The sequence below is a fragment of the Castor canadensis genome, chromosome 13, assembly GCF_047511655.1.
Source record: "Castor canadensis chromosome 13, mCasCan1.hap1v2, whole genome shotgun sequence".
NCBI classification, from domain to species: Eukaryota; Metazoa; Chordata; class Mammalia; order Rodentia; family Castoridae; genus Castor; species Castor canadensis.
In genome coordinates this window covers 50,023,536-50,046,245 of record NC_133398.1, presented here as the reverse complement: position 1 = coordinate 50,046,245, position 22,710 = coordinate 50,023,536, and the positions used below count along the sequence as shown (strand labels likewise).

The following is a 22,710-nucleotide window of genomic DNA, read 5'->3' as shown; positions in this document are numbered from 1 at the left end:
AACAAATTCACTTAGCAATGAGACCCCAGAAATGCCTTCTTCATGACTGACCAGTAGTGAGCCAATGTAGCTCCTGTGACAGGATGGGTGAAACTGACAAGAGTCAGGCTAAGCTTTGCTCATGTTTCTCAATTTTGCAAAAGTCATTTCAACTATGGGTCTTGCTTTCTCTTAGCGGCACATGAGGAGAAAGGCAATGATTAATTCCTAGAGTTTGAAGGCATCTAACACATAGAAATGACAGTATTGAAGAGATAGAAATGCTAGTTACCCTCATTTGATCATTATACATAGTACTCATGCATTGAATACTGTACCCCATAAATAATTACCAATATTAAATGGCAAGTAAAATTGTTTTCAGAAAAGAAAATTTACTCCATGACATATTTATAAAACATTTTGAATTCTCCTAATGGCATTTTTCTTATAATGCTTTGTATTATAAAACATTAAATTACACCAAATATCTTTAAGAGAAAATAATATATATAATTATTCATATAAAATGATATATATATAATAATACATAAAATTTATCATAGAATAAATTTAATGTATAAAGAGATATTGTTAAGGGAAAAAATTTATATATGACAATGTATATTATTTGGTATTAGAATATGCATCTGCCAGTTGACTCTTCCTTTTGAAAAATAAACAGAATTTTCCACTTATGTTTTTAAAAGTGCTCTGCTTGGAAAGGCAAATATCAGTTCCAAAAGCGTAAAGTACATTTTTCTGTCAATGTTTTTGGTCTTCAAGTGAGCATGGAGTGAATGCCTAAGAAGGCTTTGCTTCCTGGCACAGGAATGAGGATTTTCTTTTTTAAAACTAAAGGAGTTTTGCTATGATTTTTAAAAAGTTTTATTAGCTTATATTAATTATTAAAATATAGGTTTCATTATAACATTTTCATACATGTATTTATTGTACTTTGATCATATATCCTCTCATGACCCCATACCATCTCCCACATGTCCCCTTCTTTTTCCCAAATAGCTCCACTTCTAATTCCTTATCATTTTTATCTAGAGTCTGCACATGAGAGAAAATTTACAATATTTGTCTTTCTGAGTCTGGCTTATTTCACCTACCATGATGATTTCTCATTCTATCCATTTTCCTATAAAAATGTAATTTTGTTTTTCTTTTTTTACTTTATGTTATCACTTTTACATTTACTTACAAGTGTATACCTTATTTGAGCCACCTTCTCCCCCTTCCCACCTACCCTGCAACTTCCAGGTGGAACCTGTTCCGCCCATTTATTCTCCAATTTTGCTGACGAAAAAACATAAGAGATGATAAGAAAGACACAGCATTTTGCTAGTTTGAGATAAGGTAGCTATACAGAGAGATTCTTAGTGTTGCTTCCATGCACATGTGCATTACAACCCACATTGGTTCATCTCTACCAGACCTCTTCACTTCTTCCTGGTCCCTATCCCATAGTGGCCTCTGCCAGTTTAAGATTACTATATTAGCTCCTCTATAGTAAGCACATCAACCACATTCAAGTTTTAGGTTTCCTTCCCTTTCCATAGTGCTCCTGTGTGCATTTTCGTCTTAGTGTGTGACCCATGTCCAATAATATTACTACATTTGTTTCAGGTCTATAGTCTGCTTATGAGGGGTAACGTGATTTTTGGCCTGCTGAGCCTGACTAACTATGCTCACGATGATGTTCTCCAGTTCCATCCATTTACTTGTGAATGACAAAATATCATTCTTCTTTGTGGTTGTGTAAAATTCCATTGTGTATAAATACCATTTAATCCACTTGTCAGTAGTGGGGCATCTTGGCTGTTTCCATAGCTTGGCTGTTGTGAACAGTGCTGCAATAAACATGGGTGTGCAGGTGCCTTTGGAATAACCTGAGTCATATTCCTTCAGCTATATCCTTAGGAGTGGGACTGCTGCATCATATGACAGATCTATGTTTAGTTTTTTTAAGAAGCCTCCATATTGTTTTCCAAAGTGGTTGTACTACCTTACATCCCCACCAGCAGTGTGTGAGGGTTCCTTTTTCCTCACAACCTCGTCAACATTTTTTTGTTGTGAGTGTTCTAGATGGTAACAATTCTAACAGGGGTGAGGTGGAACCATGGTGTGGTTCTGATTTGCATTTCCTTTATGGCCAGAGATGGTGAGTATTTTTTCATGTGCTTTTTGGCCATTTGTACTTCTTCCTTTGAAAAAGTTCTGCTTAGTTCAGTTGCCCTCTTCTTTACTGGTTCATTGATTTTGGGGCAGTTTAATTTTTTGAACTCCCTGTCTGTTCTTGTTATCAGGCCCTTGTCTGATGAATAGCTAGCAAAGATTTTCTCCCATTCTGTGGGTGGTCTCTTCAATTTAGAGACCATTTCTTTTTTTGTGCAGAAGCTTTTTAATTTCATGTAGTCCCATTTGTCCATCCTTTCTCTTAGTTGCTGGGCAGCTTGAGTTCTACTAAGGAAGTCCTTGCCTATATCTATTGCTTCCAGAGTATTTCTACTCTCTCCTGTACTTACTTCAAGGCTTCAGGTCTCATATTGAGACCACTTTGAGTTGATACTAGTACAGGATGATAGGCATGGATCAAGTTTCAGTTTTCTACAGGCAGATAACCATTTCCCAGCAACATTTGTTGAAGAGGCTGTCTTTTCTCCATCATATGTTTTTGACAACTTTGTCAAAAATAAGGTGGGCATAGTTGCATGGATTCATATGTGGGACCTCTATTCAGTTCCACTGATCTTCATATCTGTTTTTGTGCCAGTACCATACTGTTTTTATTGCTATGGCTCTGTAGTATACTTGGTAGTCAGGTATTATGATAGCTGCACAGTTGCTCTTTTTGCTGAGTATTGTCTTGCTATTCACAGTCTTTTGTGTTTTCAAATGAACTTTAGGGTAGAGTTTTCAATCTCTGTGATGAATGTCATTTGGGATTTTGATATGAATTGCATTGAAAATGTAGATTGCTTTTGGTAGCATAGCCATTTTTGCTATTTTGATTCTGCCAGTCCATGAACACGGGAGATCATTCTTCAATCTCTTTCTTCAGAGGTTTGTAGTTCTCCTTGTAGAGGTCATTTACATCCTTTGTTAAGTTTACTCCTAGGTATTTGATTTTTTTGAGGTTATTTTAAATGAAATTACTTTCCTATATTCTTTCTCAATTTATTCATTGTTGGTATATGGAAAGACTACTGATTTTTGTAAGTTTACATTGTATCCTGCTACATTGCTGAGGCTGTTTATGGTGGAGTTCTAAGACTTCTGTGTGGAGTTTTTTTGGGTCTTTGAGGTATAGAATCATGTTGTCTGCAAATAAGGATACAGTGACTATTTCTTTGCCTATTTGTATTCCTTTTATTTCTTCTTCTTGCTGTATTGCTCTAGCTAGAAATTCCAGGAGTATGTTGAATAGGAGTGGGGAGAGTGAATGCCCTTGTCTCATTCCTGACTTTAGGGGAAATGGTTTCAGTTTTTCCCCATTAAGTAGATAGGTTTTTCATATATAGCCTTTATAATGTTGAGGTACATTCCTTCTATTCCTAATTTTCTTAAAGCTTTTATCATTAAGTGGCATTGACCTTATCAAAGGCTTTCTTCTGCATCTATGGAGATGATCAAGTGGCCTTTGTCTTTGCTTCTATCAATGTGCTGTATTACATTTATTAATTTGCATATGTTGAACCATCCCTGTATCCCTGGGATGAAGCCAACTTGGTCATGGTGAATGATCTTTCTGATATGTTGTTGGATTCAGTTTGCCATTATTTGATTGAGGATTTTTGCATCAATGTTCACTAAAGAGATTGGCCTGTAGTTGTCATTTGGGGATGTGTCCTTGTTCAGTTTGAGTGTAATACTGGCTTCATAGAATGAGTTAGGCAGTGTTCTTTCCCGTTCTATTTTGTGGAATAGTTTAAGGAGTATTTGTTCTTTTAGTTGGTATTATTCTTCTTTAAAGATCTTGTAGAATTCAACAGAGAACCCATCAGGTCCTAGGCTATTCTTTTTTGGGAAACTATTGATGCTTCAATTTCATTACACATTATATATCTGTTTAGGTGTCTAAAATCCTCTTCGTTAGTTTTGGATAGTCATAAGTATCTAGAAATTTTTCCATTTCTTCAAGATTTTCCAATTTATTGGAATATAAGTTCTCAAAGTAGTCTCTGATGGTTTCCTGGATTTCCTTGGTGTTTGTTATTATCTCCCATTTTTCATTTCTGATTTTACTAACTTGGGTCTTTTCCCCCCCCCCCCTCATTTTAGTCAGATTTGCCAGGGGCTTATCAATTTTGTTTATTTTTTCAAAGAACCAACTGTTTGTTTTGTTGATTCTTTGCATGCTTTTTTTTTTTTTTTTTGGTCTCTATTTCATTAATTTCAGCCCTTATTTTTATTATTTCTCTCCCTTCTGCTTGTTTTGGGTTTTGCTTCTCCTTGTTTTTCTAGGAGTTTGAAATGTAGCATTAGGTCACTTATTTGAGATCTTTCTAACCTTTTAATGTATACACTCATGGCTATAAACTTTCCTCCTAGGACTGCCTTTGTTGTGTCCCAGAAGTTCTGGTAGATGGTGTTTCCATTTTCATTAACTTCCAGAAAACTTTCTATTTCCTCTCATTTCTTCTATGACCCACTGTTCATTGAGTAATGTGTTATTCAGCCTCAAATTATTTGCATATTTTCTGCTGTTGCTTTTGTTGTTGAATTATAGTTTTATTGCATTGTGTTCAGATAAAACACAGGGGATTATCTTTTTTGTCTTATATTTGCTGAGGCTTGCTTTGTGCCCTAAGATATGACCTATTTTGGAGAAAGTTCCATGGGCTGCTGAGAAGAATGTATATTGTGCTGTTGCCAGATGAAGTATTTTGTAGACATCAGTTAGGTCTATTTGATCTATGGTGTCATTTAGTTCTAGGATTTCTTTATTGATTTTTTTGTTTGGATGATCTATCCATTGATGATAGAAGGGTATTAAAGTCTTCCACTACCACTGTGTTGGAGTCTATATGTGCTTTTAAATCCTTTAGTGTATGTTTGGTGAAACTGGGTGAACTGACATTGGGTACATATAGGTTGATAATTGTTATTTCCTTTTGATATATTGTTCCTTTTATTAGTATGAAGTGTCCTTCTTTGTTTCATTTGACCAATGTAAGTTTGAAATCTACTTTGTCTAATATAACTATTGCTCCCCTGCCTGTTTTGGGGGGCTATTAGCTGGTGAATCTTCTTCTAGCCTTTCACCCTAAGCCAGTCTTTATTTCTGTCAATAAGATGGCTCTCTTGTAAACAATAGATTGTTGGATCTTCCTTTGTAATCCAGTTTGTCATTTGAAGGGGAAGTTGAGTCCACTGACATTCAATGTTAATATTGATAGGTATATGATAATTCCTGCCATTTCATTGTTTTTGTTGTTTAAGGATTTGATTGTGTGCACCCAAATCACTGTTACTCTCTGATTACTTGTCTTTTCTTTTCCTGTGGCTTAATACTTTGCTTTCATCTTCTGTGTGCATAATTCCTTGTAGTATCTCTGTGTGTAGAATTCCTTGTGGAACCTTCTGTAGTGGTGGCTTGGTGGTCATATATTGTTTTAGTTTCTTTTCATCATGGAAGATTTTTATTGCTCCGTCAGTTTTGAATGCTAGTTTTGCTGGGGAGAGTATCCTAGGGCTGAAATTATTTTCATTCAGTGCCTGAAATACCTCATTCAATGCCCTTCTTGCTTTTAGGATTTCTGTTGAGAAATCTGCTGTTATTTTAAGGGGTTTACCTTTGTATGTTATTTGGGTTTTTTTCTCTTTTAGAGCCTTTAATATTCTTTCTCTGTTTTCTGTGCTTGTTGTTTGAATGATAATACACCATGGAGAGGTTCTATTTTGGTCAAGTCTGTTGGTGTCCTGGAGGCTTCCTGTACCTGAATGAGCAAAAGTTTCTTGAGATTTGGGAAATATTCTGTTATTATTTTATTGAATATATTACATATCCCTTTGACTTGCATCTCTTCTCCTTCTTCAATGCCCATGATTCTCAGGTTTGGTCTTTTGTTGGAGTCAGGGAGTTCTTGCATATTCCTTTCTCAGCTCTTGAGTTGTTTGACTAAGATTTCCTCTTTTTTTTTCCTTTATTTTCTATTTTATATTTGAACTCTGAGATTCTGTCTTTCAACTGTTCTAGTCTGCTGGAGTGGCCTTCCACTGTGTTTTCTTTTGACTAAAGAGACTTCTTATTTCCAGGATTTCTGTTTGATTCTTTTTTCTGAGGTTTTCCATACTTTTGTTGAACTCCTCTTTTATATTTTGTGTTGTCTTCTTTAATTCTTAGATCTTTTTTATAGTGTCCTTTGTTTCATTTTGGTGTTAGTTGAAGTCCTCTCTGAGTTCATTTATTTGTTTCTATGACTTCTCATGTTCTTTATTTTTGGTGTCTTGAAATTTCTGGAGTGCATCTTGTACATTCTGGTTAACCATGTGTAGTATCTTCTCCATGAGTTTCTCTGTGATTTCTTCCAAGATTTCCCCTTTGAGGGATTTTTTTGTGGGCATCACTGGGCTCCTTATTGACATTTATCATTATTTTGTTGGGGTCAAGAACTAGGTATCTATTTTCTTCATTTCCCACTGAATGTGCTATTGAATTATTTTTTGAGGAGTGTGGTTTCCATCCTTTCTTCTTCTTCCCATTGCTCCTCTTGGTGCTATGCAACTATGTTCTTGATAGGCTTGTTAGTGGTTTTAATTGCCTATTTTCTTTCCCTTGATTTAATTCCTATTTGTGACTAACTTGGTTGTTAGCTAGGTTGATATGCTCTTTCTGTCCCTGGCCTGGAAGTATAATATAACAATAACAAAGTCACAGGTTCAATGCCAGACCAGTTGTTTACTTACAATATAGAAAACCCCTTGGGAGTTGGGGGGTAATTGTTATTAAGCTAGTTATAGAAATTTGGGTAATTGGTAAAGGTGGCACCAAAAGATATGGGGGCTGCTGGGTTTTGTGAACTTTGTGTGTGTTTGGGTGTATTTTTGTTGTAGTGGAAGGTGCTTGTATTAGGGATTGCAAGGGGCTGGTTTGTATACAGTTGGTACAGTAGGTTAGTCTGCAAGTGATGAGTGTGTAGGAGGGAAGGGGAGTGTAGTAATAGAAAGGAAATAGAAGGGGGCAGGTAAAGATGGGGAGAGAATGGATGAGAAGGGGCAGAAAGAGTAGTTGGGAGGAAAACAATGGATTGTACTACAGGAAAAGTGAAGGGGTAAGAATAAGGATAAGAAAATAGTGATGGTAAAGTTAATAATACAGAAGATGAAAAAAAAAAAAAAAAACAGGTACCACAATAACTAGTTCAGTCTGTTTGGTAAAAGTTCTGGAGTTGTTCCTTTGGTGTCCAATCCTGGTATTGGCATACAGGCAGGAGCTCTAATGTCATCTTACCAGGTGACTGACTTGTGAGTAGTAGTTGGTTCTTTCTGTCCAACAGGACAAGTTGAAATTGTGAGCTGAGGTAACTCCCTGCGAGTTCATGCAGAGTGATCAGAGCTATTGTTGTTTTCACCAGGTGGCATTGCCCTACAGCTGCAACTCTGTTTAGTCAGCTCCTCTCCCAGCAAGTTTGGGCAATTCAGTTTTGAGTACAGCCCTCAGTCCCATGAGACCAGGTCAGGGATCTACCACAGGCCCAGCTTTGGGGGGTTGGCTTGTAGCCCCATCCCCACTCTCAGCTTGTGTTGCTTTTCCTGCATTCATTCACTAAGAGTTCAGTTCCTTGCCCCACCCCCATTCTCTGGAGCAGGTTCAGCATTCCACCACCGCCTGCACTGATGGTGTTAGATTACAATTAGCTGTTTATGATTTTCAGTTTTGTTAGGGGGAGGGTTCAGGGGCTGTGCTGGATTATGTTCCTGGGGAGTGTGTAGGGGAGTCACACATGGTGCATTATGCTCACCTGTTCATTCTGCAGATTGGTATGCTGATTCTCTCAGCACAGCATGGTGTGGAGAGGCTTTCCACAGGTTTGGGGTCCAGGATGTTGCAGAGTTCAATTCCAATTGATGCTCTATCTTCTGCTTTTTGAGAGATGAAAAGAAGAAAGAAAGAAAGAAAGAAAGAAAGAAAGAAAGAAAGAAAGAAAGAAAGAAAGAAAGAAAGAAAGAAAGAAAGAAAAGGAAGGAAGGAGGGAAGGAAGGAAGGAAGGAAGGAAGGAAGGAAGGAAGGAAGGAAGGAAGGAAGGAAGGAAGGAAGGAAGGAAAGAAGGAAGTGCTGGGGGCTTTTTTCCTAGGGTGGGACATGCCTTGGTAGTGGCTGTGCTGCACACCATTTTCCTGGCTGTTAGGTGTAATTAAAAGCTGTTTTAAGGGTCAGTCCTTGAATTTTATGTACACCTAATGTGTTGGTGGGTTATTATTTTGGCTAGAAGCACTCAGAATTACCCAAGTGTAGCTCTGACATCTTAAGGTGGTTTCTGGAGTCACAGAGCTTAGGATTTCTGATTCCCTACTTTAACTGCCATCTTGGATCTCCTTTGTTTGTCTTTATTTCTGAATAATACTTCATTGTGTATATACCATATTTTCTTTATCCATTCATCTATTGATGGAAACAGAGACTGATTCCATTACTTGGCAATTGTGAATAGTGCCATGATAAAAATGGGTATGCAAGTATCTCTATTGTATGCTGACTTTGATTCCTTTATGTGTGTATAGTTGGATCATACAGCAGTTCTACTTTTTAGTTTTTTGAGAAACCTCCATACTGATTTCTGTAGTGGCTGTACTAATTTGCCTTATACACAAACAGTGTATAAGGATTCCTTTTTCCCTGTATCCTCACCAACATTTGAGGGTTTTTGTTTAATTGATGACAGCCATTCTGACTGGGACAAGGTGGAAGCTCAATGTAGTTTTGCTTTGCATTTCTCTCTTGGCTAAGCATAGTAAGCATTTTTTTCATGTATCTTTGGCCATCTGCACTTCTTTTGAAAAGTGTTCAGTTCACTTACCCATTTATTGATTGAATTATTCATTCTTTCAGTTCAAGTTTTCAAGGTCTTTATGTTTTCTGGAAATTAATTCCTTATCAGATGAATAGCTGGCAAAGATTTTCTCCAGTTCTGTAAACTATCTCTTCACTCTAGCAATTGTTTCCTTTGCTGTATAAATCCCACTGGATGCAATTCCATTTGTCAATACTTGCTATTATTTCCAGAGCTGGTGGAGTCCTATCAGAAAGTTATTACCTATAGAAAATTTTGAAGTCTTTTCTATATGATTTCCTCTAGTAAGTTTAAAATTTTTAAGTCTTACATTAATGTCTTTGCTACTCTTAGAATTCTCTATTTTGAGAAATAGGGAACTAGTTTCAGTCTTCTTGGTGTGGATAACCAATTTTCCTAACACCATTTGTTAAAGAGGTTATTTTTTCTCCAACATATGTTTTAGCATCATTGTGAAAAATCAGGTGATTGTACATGTATAGGTTTATTTCCAGGTCCTCTATTCCTTTGGTCTACATGTCTGTTTTTGTGCCAGTACCATGCTGTTTTTGTTACTGTGGCTCTGCAGTGTAACTCGAAGTCAAGAATTGTAATACCTCCAGCATTGTTCTTTTTGTTCAGGATTGTTTTGGGTATTTAGTCTTTTGTGCTTCCATATGAATTTTTCTTTAATTTTTATTCTATTCATATGTGCATACAATGTTTGGGTCATTTCTTCCCCCTTCCCCCCTCGCTACCCAGCAGAAACTATTTTGCCCTTATCTCTAATTTTGTTGAAGAGAGAGTATAAGCAATAATAGGAAGGACCAAGGGGTTTTGCTAGTTGAGATAAGAATAGCTATACAGGGAGTTGACTTGCATTGATGTCCTGTGCATGTGTGTTACTTCTAAGTTAATTCTTCTTGATATAACCTTTTCTCTAGTTCCTGGTACCCTTCTCCTATTGGCCTCAGTTGCTTTAAAGTATCTGCTTCAGTTTCTCTGCATTGAGGGAAACAAATGCTATCTAGTTTTTTAGGTGTCTTAAGGACGACCATCCCCAATAGAGAAGGACCATTCTTCGGTCAAGGGTATATGAGTAGCTGCACTCCCCTGCTAGAACCTCCAAACAAACTCTCCACATGAATTTTAAGATGTTTTCTCTATTTCTGTAAAGAATGTCACTAGAATTTTGGGGGGATTACATTGAACCTGTAGATTTTCTTCTGGTAATATGGCCATTTTCATGTTATTAATTATGCCACTCCATGAACATGAGTGTTCTTTCCATTATCTTGTGTCTTCTCCAGTTTCTTTTTTTGGTGTTTTATAGTTTTCATTGTAAAGGACATTCACTTCCATGGTTAGGATTATTCCTAGGTGATTTTAAGGCAATTGTCAATGGGATTGTTTTCCTGATTTCTTTCTCAGCTTATTCATTATTGCTATATAGCAAAGCTACTATTTTTTTTAACTGACTCTGTATCTTGCTAATTTGCTGAAACTGTTAATCAGATGTTAGATTTCTGGTGGGGACTTTTGGGTCATACAAGTATTAGGCCATATCTACCAATGGTGATAATTTGACTTCTTCCTTTCCTATTTCTTATCTCTTGCTCATTCCTCTGGCTAAGAGTTCAAGCATTATATTAAAAAAGACAGGTAAGAGTGAACACACTTGTCTCATTCCTGATTTTGGAAGAAATAGTTTCAGTTTTTCCCCATTCAGTATAATGTTAGCTATAGGTTTTTGTTATGCTAAGGTATGTTCCTTCTAGTCTTAGTTTCTCTGGGGCTTTTATCATCCAGGGATGTTGAATTTTGCCACAGGGTTTTTTTCTGCATCTATTGAGATGATTTTATGATTTTGGTTCATGATTCTGTTTATGGGTTGTACTATGTTTATTGATTTTGCATATGTTAAACCATCTTTGCATCCCTGAAATGAAACCAACTAAGAACATGATGCATGATCTTTTTAATGTGTTGTTGAATCAGTTTGCAAAATTTTATTGGTGATTTTTGCATTTATTTTCATCAAGGAAATTGATTTATAGTTTTTCCTCTGTCCCTCCCTCCCTTCCTTCTTTCTTTTCTTCTTGGCCTTGTAGAATAAGTCTGGAAGTGTTCCTTCCCTTTTTATTTTATGGAATAGTTTAAGGACCACTGATGTTAGTTCTTTATAGGTCTGATAGAATTCATTGCTGAATTCATCTGGGACTGAGATTTTGTTGTTGTTATTGGAAGCAAATCACCATAACAGCAACAACACCAAAATAAATCATATATAGAAATATAATAAAAATCAATTAAAATGAACTACTATGCCAACAGTAAGCATAGAAAAAAATGGCAAAAATAACATAGAATAAATTATGACATTAAATTTTAATGAAAGTAAAAGTAATAACAATGAAAGGATGAAATAAAGAATGGGATAGGGAAAGGGAAAAAGAAAGAAGAGCCATGGTCAAATAAGATAAAATAAAAAGAAGAAAGAAAAAGTAAAGGAACATAAGGAAGAAGGGAAGAAGCAAGAGATGAAAAATCTGATTATAAAATTAAAATATATAAATAAAATTACATAAAGTTAAGAAAAGGAATAAAAAACTAAAGATTTTTACACTAAAACCAATGCTAAAAATACAGTAAAATTTTTTTAAAAAAGAATTGGGGAAACTTCTCTCTGGATCTTCTAACTAAAATCTTTTAGGCCTTGGGGTAGAAGGAGTCTATTGTAGTTCCCTATTCCCACCATACTGGATGGAGCTGTATGCCAGCTGAGGGTCAAGCTGATCAGTATATGTTGTCATTGTCAGGGCTGCATTCACTTTGGAAACTTCCTTTCTGTGCATAGGTTGCTGCTGCTGGCTACAATAAGCTTCACAGCCTGTGGGTCAGGCAGGTCCTCATTTTCTCCATAGGCTGTCCAATTTGAACGCTTGGGTTGTGGCCAAGGGGTATCCTCCAGTTTCATCAGAGTGTAAATAAAGCAAAGAGAGCATTGAGTTTTTCACTGGAGGGGGAGAACCTGACACTCTGCCTCCTGGTCTTAGCGCTTTTACTGAGCACCCCCAGCAGTAAACCACCCGGAAGTAGGGAGAAGTCTGTAGAAATTGAACACTCTGTAAGACCTGAGCTCAGAGCTCTTACTCCACCAGGCAGCAAACCACATGTGGCAATAAGGCAGCTGCAGAGGACAAGTAATCAGCAACCTCAGGCTTGGAGCTCACAGTCTAATGTAATCCACAAGCCATGAGAATCACTCCTCATCACAGAGGACAGGGCCACTGACCACCTCCACAGCCCAAGCTCCCTGCTTCTTAAACTTGTCACCAGGCCCATGCCTGACCTTTTCCCTCCCATTGACTACCTCCCACCCAGACACTGTAGCAGTGTGCCCCCAGTCTCCCTGACTTGTTTTCAGGTTTGCAGAGTGGTTCAGTTTCAAATAATAAGCCCCCTCTTGAGATGGTTCCTGGCTTTAACACTCTTGAGTTATGGGGAATCATGCAATGAATTTCTTCTCCAATGCTAGCCTGTCTCTGCACTGGATTTAAGACTTGTAAGAACGTGGGCTTCTCCTGTGCTAGGGATGCCATGTCACCAGGGTTGCTGGCTTACCTGTAGTTCAGCTTTGGCTCTGCCATGAGCTAGGGTTGAAGCTGCACACTGTTCCTTACTTTTCTCTGTGTTGTCTCTCAGTTTCTCCATGGCTTTTAGTTGTCTTGGCACCTCTTTCCTGATTCTTAATGCTCTTTCTTTCATTGAAATGTGGTCTTCCCTTTGTTATTCTGACTCTTCTCATTCACAGAGTCAAAGGAAACTTCTAGTCTGCTGTCTTACCCCAGAATCTTCTGGTTTAATGTCAATGTAAGGTAGAATGTTAGGATATATTTATTTGTTGTCAGTCTTATTAGAGCCTTTTTCAGAAATTATTTCTAGGGCATTCTCACAGAAAAAGTTTTGGGAAAATAACATTTTCACTTCCTTCTTTCTAAAGGCTAGTTGTTGACATTCATGTATGAGGCAGAATTAGTTGCTTCTGGACCGTAAGCTCCCCACTCTGCCCCTCAAGGAAACTCTTATGCTTCTCTGCTTTGAATTGTACTTATTTGTTTGCAGGTTGATTTCCTCCACTAGACCATAAGCTCTTTGAAAGCCAAAATTTGTGTCATTCATTTGAGTATACTCTATAACTAGGGTACCATATAACCTATTGTCTATTCTTGGACAGTTTTGAAAGCAAAAGAGGGATTTGGTAAATACTCCCAAAACAATAGGTGTAAACATGAACTGGCCACAAGCAATCGAGGCCTTGGGGTTATCCTACTCATAGCCTTCAGCAGAAGTCATGGTGTATGTAGAACTATAACTTCTCGCCACAGACAGATTTGGTCTCAATCTCATGATGACATCAGGCACCTATTTGATCTTGAGCATTGCTTATTTTCTCTAAGCCACAGTTTCCCCATTTGTACAATGTATATAATATGAGTATTCATTTCATGTTGTGTTGACAGTTAGAGACTGTTCTATAAGACAAGCTTAGCTGCCTACATGTGATACTGTTATATATTGCAAGTGTTCTGGAGAGAAGTTTTGCTGAACCCTTCTTTTAAAGCAAACCTTTTGTTTTTCTTCCAATATTTTGCTTTTCTTTCAAATTTTATTTCTAATCTTTTGTGATTTTCGGGTAGCTTCTCTATTTTCTTCTGGAATTGCCTTTAGGGCTTTATAGGTTTTGTCTTTCTGTTTTGTTTAGGTGGTATGTTTGGGGGAGGATAGGTTTTAACTCACTAATTCAATGAGCATTTGCAGAGACTGTGGAGACAGACATGTGTGCCAAGAGGCCTTTTGTATTAAGTTACTTGCTGTACCTCTATCTTTATCTCTTTCTGATCTCTCCAATGTCTCCTCTGAGTAACTCATGTTGAAGTTTTTATTTCTCATGTATGCTAGCCTGGCATTTATACAACTTTGGCTTTCCTAAGTTGAATTCTTATGGCCATTTGCAAATACCCCCTAATTGGCACAGCTCCAGTTATACTGGTATTCTGGTTCAACCAGTCATGCATTTATCTGTGTGACCTTTGTCCATGGCTATGAACAGCTGAATTAGCTATATGTATATGATATGCTCCTTCATAATTATTCTGCAGTCATGGCCTGGTCCTCTCCAGTCTCATTACCTTGGTTTCTCCAAAGATGAGTGAAGAACACCTTAGAGGTATAACATGATTTGATTCACTTGCCCCAAGCTCCATGAAGTTACAGAGCTCCCAGTATTGAATCTTCTACTGTCTACTACCAATATTTTTGTTACAAATATAAAGATACCATTTACTAGCAATTTATAGTCAATTTAAAAAAATAATGATCCATCTCAACCAACTCATTGGGCAAAACAATGAATTTACCTTTTAAGGAGTAATATAAGTTATATGACCCCTTTCCATTCCTTACCACCTCACCCCTACACCTGTACAGGCCAGAAAACCTGTTGTGGGGTTACTTAATGTTCAGACATCAATAAACTATAAAATTTGCTTTCTTTTCACTGGACATTTGTGGACCTAATACAGATATTCTGTGGAACACAAATATACCAGAGAAGGCAGTGAGAAAAAGGTATTATGCTGTCAGTCCAACCCCCAAAAATGAGTATGGGAACCTATTGGCAAATTATAGCCTGTCACATTCAGTAAGTGAGCTAAGAGACCTAATAGGAATTTGAGCAGCTTTGACTTTTCTGGCTTTAAACAATACAGTCGAGAGAATACAAGGTGTGTAGTCAAGTTCATGCATTTTAACTTGTCTGATATAAGAGCCTGCTGATTGTTTTGTTGTAGTACTCTGTTAGACCACTTAGGATTTTCTAAGCACTACATTTTAGAATTTAACAACATTGTTTAAAATTCAAAACTCAAAACAACACACGTAGAATATGGTATAATGGATTGAAAAGGGTGAGAATCGCTCTAGAATTCTACAATGATTCTGTAGTGGTTCTACATTTCAGGCCCAGCCCTTCATTCTGATCAAGTCAGATCAATGTGAGGCCTCACCTGAACACAGATCTGCCTCCTACAGGTCTAGAAACAGGCATCTGACTAGGCCTAGCCTCACTCTGCTTCTCACACTCCATGTTACTCCTCAGTGTGATAGGGAAGGAAGGTAAGGAATAGTTGTTGATAATTGTAATGTATCAGAAAATGTTACATATTTTGTTCTATTAAATCTAGGGCAGTTATTAATTATGCTGGTTTTTCAGATAAATTGAGTAAGGTTCAAAAAGTTGGTGGATTTTGGTAGAATAGTTATTGGTAACTTGTAATGTGTCCAAAAATGTTATCTATCTTATTCCATTAAATCTGGGTAACTTATTAATTATACTGGATTTTCAGATAAATGTAATAAGGTTCAGAAAGTTGGTGGATTTTGGTAAAATAGACTAAACAATGAGTTAATGAATGAGTTGAAGAGTGAAAACTTGCCCAAGGTCACACATCTAAAACACGTGCTACATGTACACGAAAGCAATGCTAGGAATATATCTGTATAGCTATCCTCAACTCAACTAGCAAAAATGCTTTGTCTTCTTTATTAGGCTTGTCTCTTTTCTTCAACAAAACTAGTGATAAAGGCAGAACACGACCTGCTTGTTCCTGAAGGAAGAAGAGGGAAGAGGGTGGAGGAGGGGGGCAGGGGGGAGAAATGACCCAAACAATGTATGCACATGTGACTAAAAGAATAAAAAATAAATAAATAAATAAAAATAAAATACATGCTATTCTATCCACACCCAGTGTCTTGTCTACCAAACTGAGCTGCCTCCAATGGTATCTGTTTGCACTTGCACCCTTTCTCTAAGTATTAACATTAGCAATAGAGCCCTCCACAAAAGCAGAGTAGAATTGGCAAAGAATTTCACATACAGTAGGTGCCCCATGTATCTTTAGTGAATACTAGAGGTAACTCTCGTGTTGCAATTTGTTTATCAGAGATGGTCAGAGCTCAGTAGCAGGGTCTTCCTCCCCTTTCCAACTGATATTATGCCGACCAGCCTGTGCCCCAATGTTAATTTCATATATCATCTTGGCTAGGCTATACTGCCCAGTTATTTAATCAAACACACCAGTGTAAATGCTGTTGTAAAGGCACCTTTTACCTTAATATTAATGTCACTAGCATTTAAGTCAGTAGACATCAGATAAATCAGATGACTTTCCATAATGGGGGTGAACTTCAATCAGTTCAAGGGCTCAAGAAAAAAGACTGAGATCTCCCAAGAAAAAAGCAATTCTGCCTCTAGACGCAAGGCTGCAGCATCAACTCTTCCTTGAGTTTCTAGAATGTTGACCTGGCCCACAGTTTTCAGACAGTTCCTTCAACAATATAGAGATAGCTATATACATATATGTATATACATATAAATGCAGACATATGTTCTATTTGGTTCTGATTTTATATAGTATGTGCTTGTGTGTGTATGTGTACACATAACCTATTGGTTCTCTTTTTCTAGAGGAATCCTGACTAAAATGCCTAGTCGTAACTCTCCTGCTAGGAAGACAAAGCCATAGAACCAGTATAGGATTAGTTCATCCCATTCTCATAATTAACCTCCCTGTCTCCCCTCTCCCTGGGTGTTAAATGCTTCATGAATACCTAAATCATTCTGAAATCTGATTTGAGCACAGTTGCTTCTGTTCTGCCTCTTCTCTTCTAGCCTCTCAGGGTCCTGAACCACAAGCAAGTAAAGTCCTGGGTTTGTTTGTGTCTATCAATCCAATTTAAGATCCATATCTTTCCCCTAGAAAGTCCTAGGTTACCAAAAATGAGAGATTGCCTCTACTATTAAGATTTTAAAGAGCAAAACTCACTTTATAGGAAATACTTTGCTGCTGCTTTGTACCAACTCCTTCCCCCATTAAAATGCATGAATTCCCTTTACCCCCTTTCCAGATGTGCTAAGGTCTGATTTTATTTCTTTACTATTAATTCCAAGGAAACCAAGTGTTGAACCTTAAAGGAGCTGCTAAACTAAAATGAATTTTTCTCCCAAAATTCTAGATCTGTTGCATACCTTAAAAATAAAGACAATATGCACTTGACTAGAAGATTGATCACTCCTCCATAACGGGATTAAAGGTTACAAATTTCAAAACATGGATTCTATTTTTAATAAAATCTGCCAGTAAAATCTAATGGTACTCATTTGCCTTTGCATGTGTCCAGTCACTGCTTATGATAAAACTTTTGTTAAAAGCCAAAAACAATTTAGCATCTTGTCCCTCAATCTAGCCTCCACACAAAAATATAAATGATATCCCAGTAGACTCTCCTGCCTATAACTGATCAATATTCTGTATGCCCTGTGGAGTAAAACCAGAGCCCTTTAAAGGGTTATAAAAAGATCCAGTGTTCATGGGCTTGGAGGTAAGAATAATGACTGAATGGGATAGAGTTCTGGGACAAACAGGGCACTGCACATGTCATCCACTAATATTTTGCTAGAATTAGAGAACAATGGCTAGTGACAAATACTCCAAATTTTCTAGAAAACTTGGAAATCCAGAATTTGTCATAAAAGATTCCAAATTTTAAATGTTGACACCTTATTAAAAAAAAATACACTAAGTCAAGAGAAATGCTTTTAAATCCAAAACTCACCCAGTGGACTCCTGTTCACCAGGTGACCTGGACTCCAACTTCTGTCCACCTATAGGGTTTCATTTCTCATTCTTTCCCCTTAAACACAGTGCATGCTCTAGTCATATTCCCATGGTGATGGTTTTGTAAATGTCCCTCGCTGCTTCCCATTTCAGTCCTGTGTTCCCCAGTTCTATCTTAATCACATTTTGAAAGTCCCTCCTTGTCCCATGTCTTGTCTGTGAGCATTTAGAAGACATCATTCACTCCTACAACACACCATCCCTTGTACCCCTCTATCCCCAGACTCTATAATCTCTAAATACACCTATAATATTTGTCCTTATTTATTTACCTAATTCCTCCTAAAAGATTCTAAGTTTCTCAATGGCAGGGATAGTATTTTATCAATCTCTGTATTCTCAGCTTCTAACGCAGTGCCTGGTACACCACCACCATTACTATTATAATCATTGTCACCACAATAATCATCATCACTATCATCACATATAGGACTTATCATATTCCAAGTGCTTCACAAATTTAAACTTAAACTTCCATTCCAAGCTAATCATTCTAATTTTACAGATAAAGAAACTGAAACACCGAGTGTGATAAGAATAAACACCAAATAGGCTGGAATCAGAGACCATGGGTCTGTACCATATTTCCTTCCATATGGAGCAGTATTATTCTCCAGAAATAAAATTAAATCTGAGGGTCACTCCCTAGTAGCTGACCATTCTTCAGTATTTTCAATTCCTTTCTTAGGTAACTTTAGGTTGCTAATCAAACAGAGGGCTCAGAGATGGTTTTGCCAAGGAGTTTATAAAAAGAGTGGCTCAGAGACTCTAAATCCACCCAGCCTTCCTCAATTCATTTGCCCTTGATTCAGCTTTGGTGAAAAGAAGAGTGTAGCCTGACCCAGTGATAACCCCATTAAGCAGTTTCTTTTCATACAAACAGCAATTTAAGCAAATATGTCCTTTTGTTTTTTTCTTGTGCCCTTTGTTATTGTAGTGAAATCCAAGTTGGGTTTCTTGTGGGAAATCAAACAGCAAAGACAGGGGAATTTTTGTTACACATAGAAATGCAAGGGAATGCTTTTATTCCCATCAAGCAGTTATTACTTATCTGAATAACTAAGGCATGGGACCTCTGAAAATAAACTAAGTGCTAGACTGGACTCTGCTCCAGGCATGTTTGAAGTTTCGGGTCAAGGACTGTCATTCTCAGAAACCAGTGGGCCTGCATTTTCCTTTGTACTCCAAGTACTCTGACTACAGACATTGTTCCTGTTTTTATCTGATTACAAATATCCAACCAAAGTAGCTAAATGTTTAGAAAAGGTGAAGAACTGATAGTATATAAGACACTCTGAGGTACTCTGTTGACACTTAAATAACATAGCCAGGGACAACAGAGAAGTCATTTATTGCTATTAATCAGTAATCTAAAAGCATTGTGTTTGTGTGCATTGTCTTTCTCTTGGCTAACATCTATGAATTAATTGGTCACTGAAAATCTGATAAAAGAACATTCTAAAAATACATGATAAAATACAAATGATTTCCATCGATTTCAGCTCACCTTTTGTAAAGATTAAAATTGACATTTGAAAACATTTTAGTTATCACCTTACTTTATGTACCTGTAGTTAAAATTTGTCCTTCCTTTAATTTATATTTGAGACATAGAGGGTTTAATCCTCTATTTAACATTGCTTTTACTTACTTAGTTTTTAAATAAAGATTACGTTCTGTATTTTATTTTTCCCCTAAAATCTGGTCCTATATTCCTGATTCTTGAGAAGTACTGCCATCTACTGGCTACTGGTATGTAATACATGAATAGTTTGGGGTTCTTCAGGAAAGAATCATGAAAAGCCACACATTGTTTTACAAAAAACCAGAGAAGTAAATTACAATAGAGCACATTTACCATTTTAGAACCTACTTTTAAATTGCACATTCTTCACCTTTTTCCTCTTTTTCTTTCCTTCTCTTTAACACATGAAACTAATATTACTCAAGTATAAGACAATGTTGGATGCAGATTTGAAAAAAAGAAAAAGCTAACTTTTGCTGCCCCCTACCGTTCAAGTTCTGTAGGGCTTTTGAACATACACTTGCATTCTCTTTACATCATAAAATTATATGAAAATATTTTTAAAGTGTCCCTAGAGTGCGTCAGTTTAGCTGTATAAAATCTGTGATGGCCAGATTTAATAATAACTGGAAAAAGAGAGGGGAAAAGGGTAGAAGGGAAGGAGGAAGGAAGAAGAAAGCACAGGGAAGAGGACAGATGAGGTGAGGGAGGGGAAGAGGAAGAGGATGGGAAGGCACACTGAGCATAATGTAATCCACTCCTTATAGCACAGAGAGGATCACTTGATGTTTCCTCTTTATTTTAGGCACATTATAGGCATGACATTTTTAAATAAAGAGCTAAACAAGGTTAATGGGAATGTATGTCTTTAGGATCAAGACCTGTGTCTAATACCCTAACTTGAATTATGGCAATTATTGTTAGATAGTCTAGAATACAATCTTGCATCTGACACAGGACCTCTGGGGAGACCCCTGTGAAGCTCTCAGCAACATCGTGTTTCCCTTTTCTCCCCTCTGCTCCGATTGGCTAACAAGGCATATTTCAACTTTGGATCAGAAGCTTTCCCAATGACTGCCAATGCTCCATGCCTACTGCTATCCATCCAGCCACCTAGAATCACTGACAGTACCACAAAAGTGTCATATCTCTGTGGAATATTGTCAGTTGGCCCTAAGCTTGGCATTTACCTCTTTGGACCCTCCTCCCACTCCACTTTCTGAGGAACTGTCCTCCAGAACCCCATCATGAGGTTTTGCCTGATTTTTCCCATCATACTTATATGATTAAACTCACCCTTTCTGTTAGTTTGGGCAGTCACACTTCTGAATTTGTATATCAAACGTTCAATTTTAGCTATTCTTGCTTTCCAAGGACAAATACCACTTGATCATAGAGAGAATGATCTTTTTAATGTGCTATTGAATTTCATTTCTTAGTATGTGATTCACCGCATTAGCGGACTAAAAGGGCAAAAATCCACATGGTTTTCTCAATGGATGCAGAAAAAAAAGTGTTTGATAAATGCATCTTTTCATGATAAAAACTCTTGACAAATTATGTGTAAAAGTTCCTCAGTACAACAGATTTTTCCTGCCTTATCATAGCTTTTTAAAATTTTTATTTTTGAATTAGCATACATAAATGATGGGATTTCATTGTGATAATTCCATGAATGCATATGCTATATTTTTAACAAGTTCATCCCCTCCGTTATATTCCCATTCACACCTTGCTTCCCCATTTCAAAATGTTCAGTGAGTGCCATGATATTATATGAAGATCATATTTGACAAGTCCAGAGTTAACATCATTTTATGGTGAAAAGTTGAGAGCTCTTCCTTTAAGGTCAGGAACATGGCAAAGGATGCCTACTCTTACCATATCTATTTGATTATTCACCTGCTGCCCTGCTCTGGTTCATATCCACCCACTATCTTCACCAGGCTTTTAGTTAAAATTGAAGGGTTCCAATAGAGAGCTATTTGACATTGATGTAGAAATTGTGGAACAATCTGTGATGACTGGGACCTTTTGGAAGATTTGGGAATGAATAATGGAGATAGTGACCCACTTGCTCTGCCAAGAGTTAATGCAGTAATATTAAAAGAGGTCATTCAGTGGTATACCCACCACAAGGATGTATAAAAGGATGCTCCACCTTCTGAGGATGGTAGGAACAAAGAAAAGCAAGCAGACAATATCCCTATTTGGGATCAAGAATTCCTGAAAGTTGACCAAGGAATACTTTTTGAACACATTCTGGCTGCAAACTACTTAGTCATCAAAGGTTTGCCTGGTGTCACATGCCAGAAGACTGTTGCCAATGATCAAAGGAAAAACTGAGGAGATTCACCAGAATCTTCTTGACCCTCAATGTCAAAAATAGCTTTACTGAAGAGGAGGAAGCCCAGAAAAGCAAAGAAAACCAGTGATGTGAAAAGTGAAACATTGTGTCTGACACTGTAACACTACAAGGATTCAAAAATCTACTTGTACTGCTGTTTATAATTGCTAATCTTAGACAAATAGTAGACAAATGCAGCAATAAATCAATTGTATTACCATAAAATTGTCCTTAATGAATGTACAGTTTAGGTATAGATTCCAAACCTGCAGTGAAAGTTTCTTCTTTCTTTACTCTGAATAAAACTAAACTGTGGATTCTCTGTAGACAGTAGCATTTAAAGTTTTCTCTCTCTTTGTAAAGCAATTTCTGCCTCGTTTATGCTCAGTTAACTTTAGATAGATTTCCAAAGTGGGACTTATAAATGATTTTTACAGTTAACGTATTATAATTGTTTACAACTCATTCTGAGTTAAATTTAACAAAATACTATCGTTATTCACAAAGTGGAAACTGGTAGGATCATTAAGATAATTTCCAGCCTCCTAGAGGCAAGCAGTATCATTGGTATTGATAAGGAACCCCTATAGCAGGGCTTCCTTAATTGCATCTAAGGAAGTAGATTTTATTTTTATCTTCTCAACTTTTAAAATGTTGCCTAGAGACTTAGTAACTATACAGTTTATGATTTGCGGAGAGAAATATAACTAGATCGTTTTTAGCTTTTCAATTAAAAAGAGATGTTTAATATGGTATGTCATCTTTTTATAAGCATTGTTTCCATGTGGGGAAAACTATTCACACTACTTGCTTGCATGGACAAAGTAATTTTTAACTTTAACATTAAAATACATGGAAAACCCCAGAAAACATAGATTATAAATTCTATAGTAAAAAAAAAAGGGGGGGAAATTCCTGGAGTAAATTCAACCTAGGAAGAAAAAGATCTGTACATTGAAAGCTACCAAACACTGATGAAAGAAATTAAAGATGCCACAAATAAATGGAAATATTTCCTGCATTCCTGGATTGGAATAACTAATTATTAGTTAGTAAATTATCCATACTACCCAAGACACTCTTCAAATCCAGTGTAGTTCACCTAAAAATTTCAATGTC

At 36.9% G+C, this 22,710-nt stretch overlaps 1 pseudogene; it reads left to right on the top strand.

Annotated features, from left to right (window-relative positions):
- Window positions 1-11,305: 11,305 nt before the first annotated feature.
- On the top strand, window positions 11,306-21,679 carry LOC109701110 (S-phase kinase-associated protein 1-like; annotated as a pseudogene).
- Window positions 21,680-22,710: the final 1,031 nt, after the last annotated feature.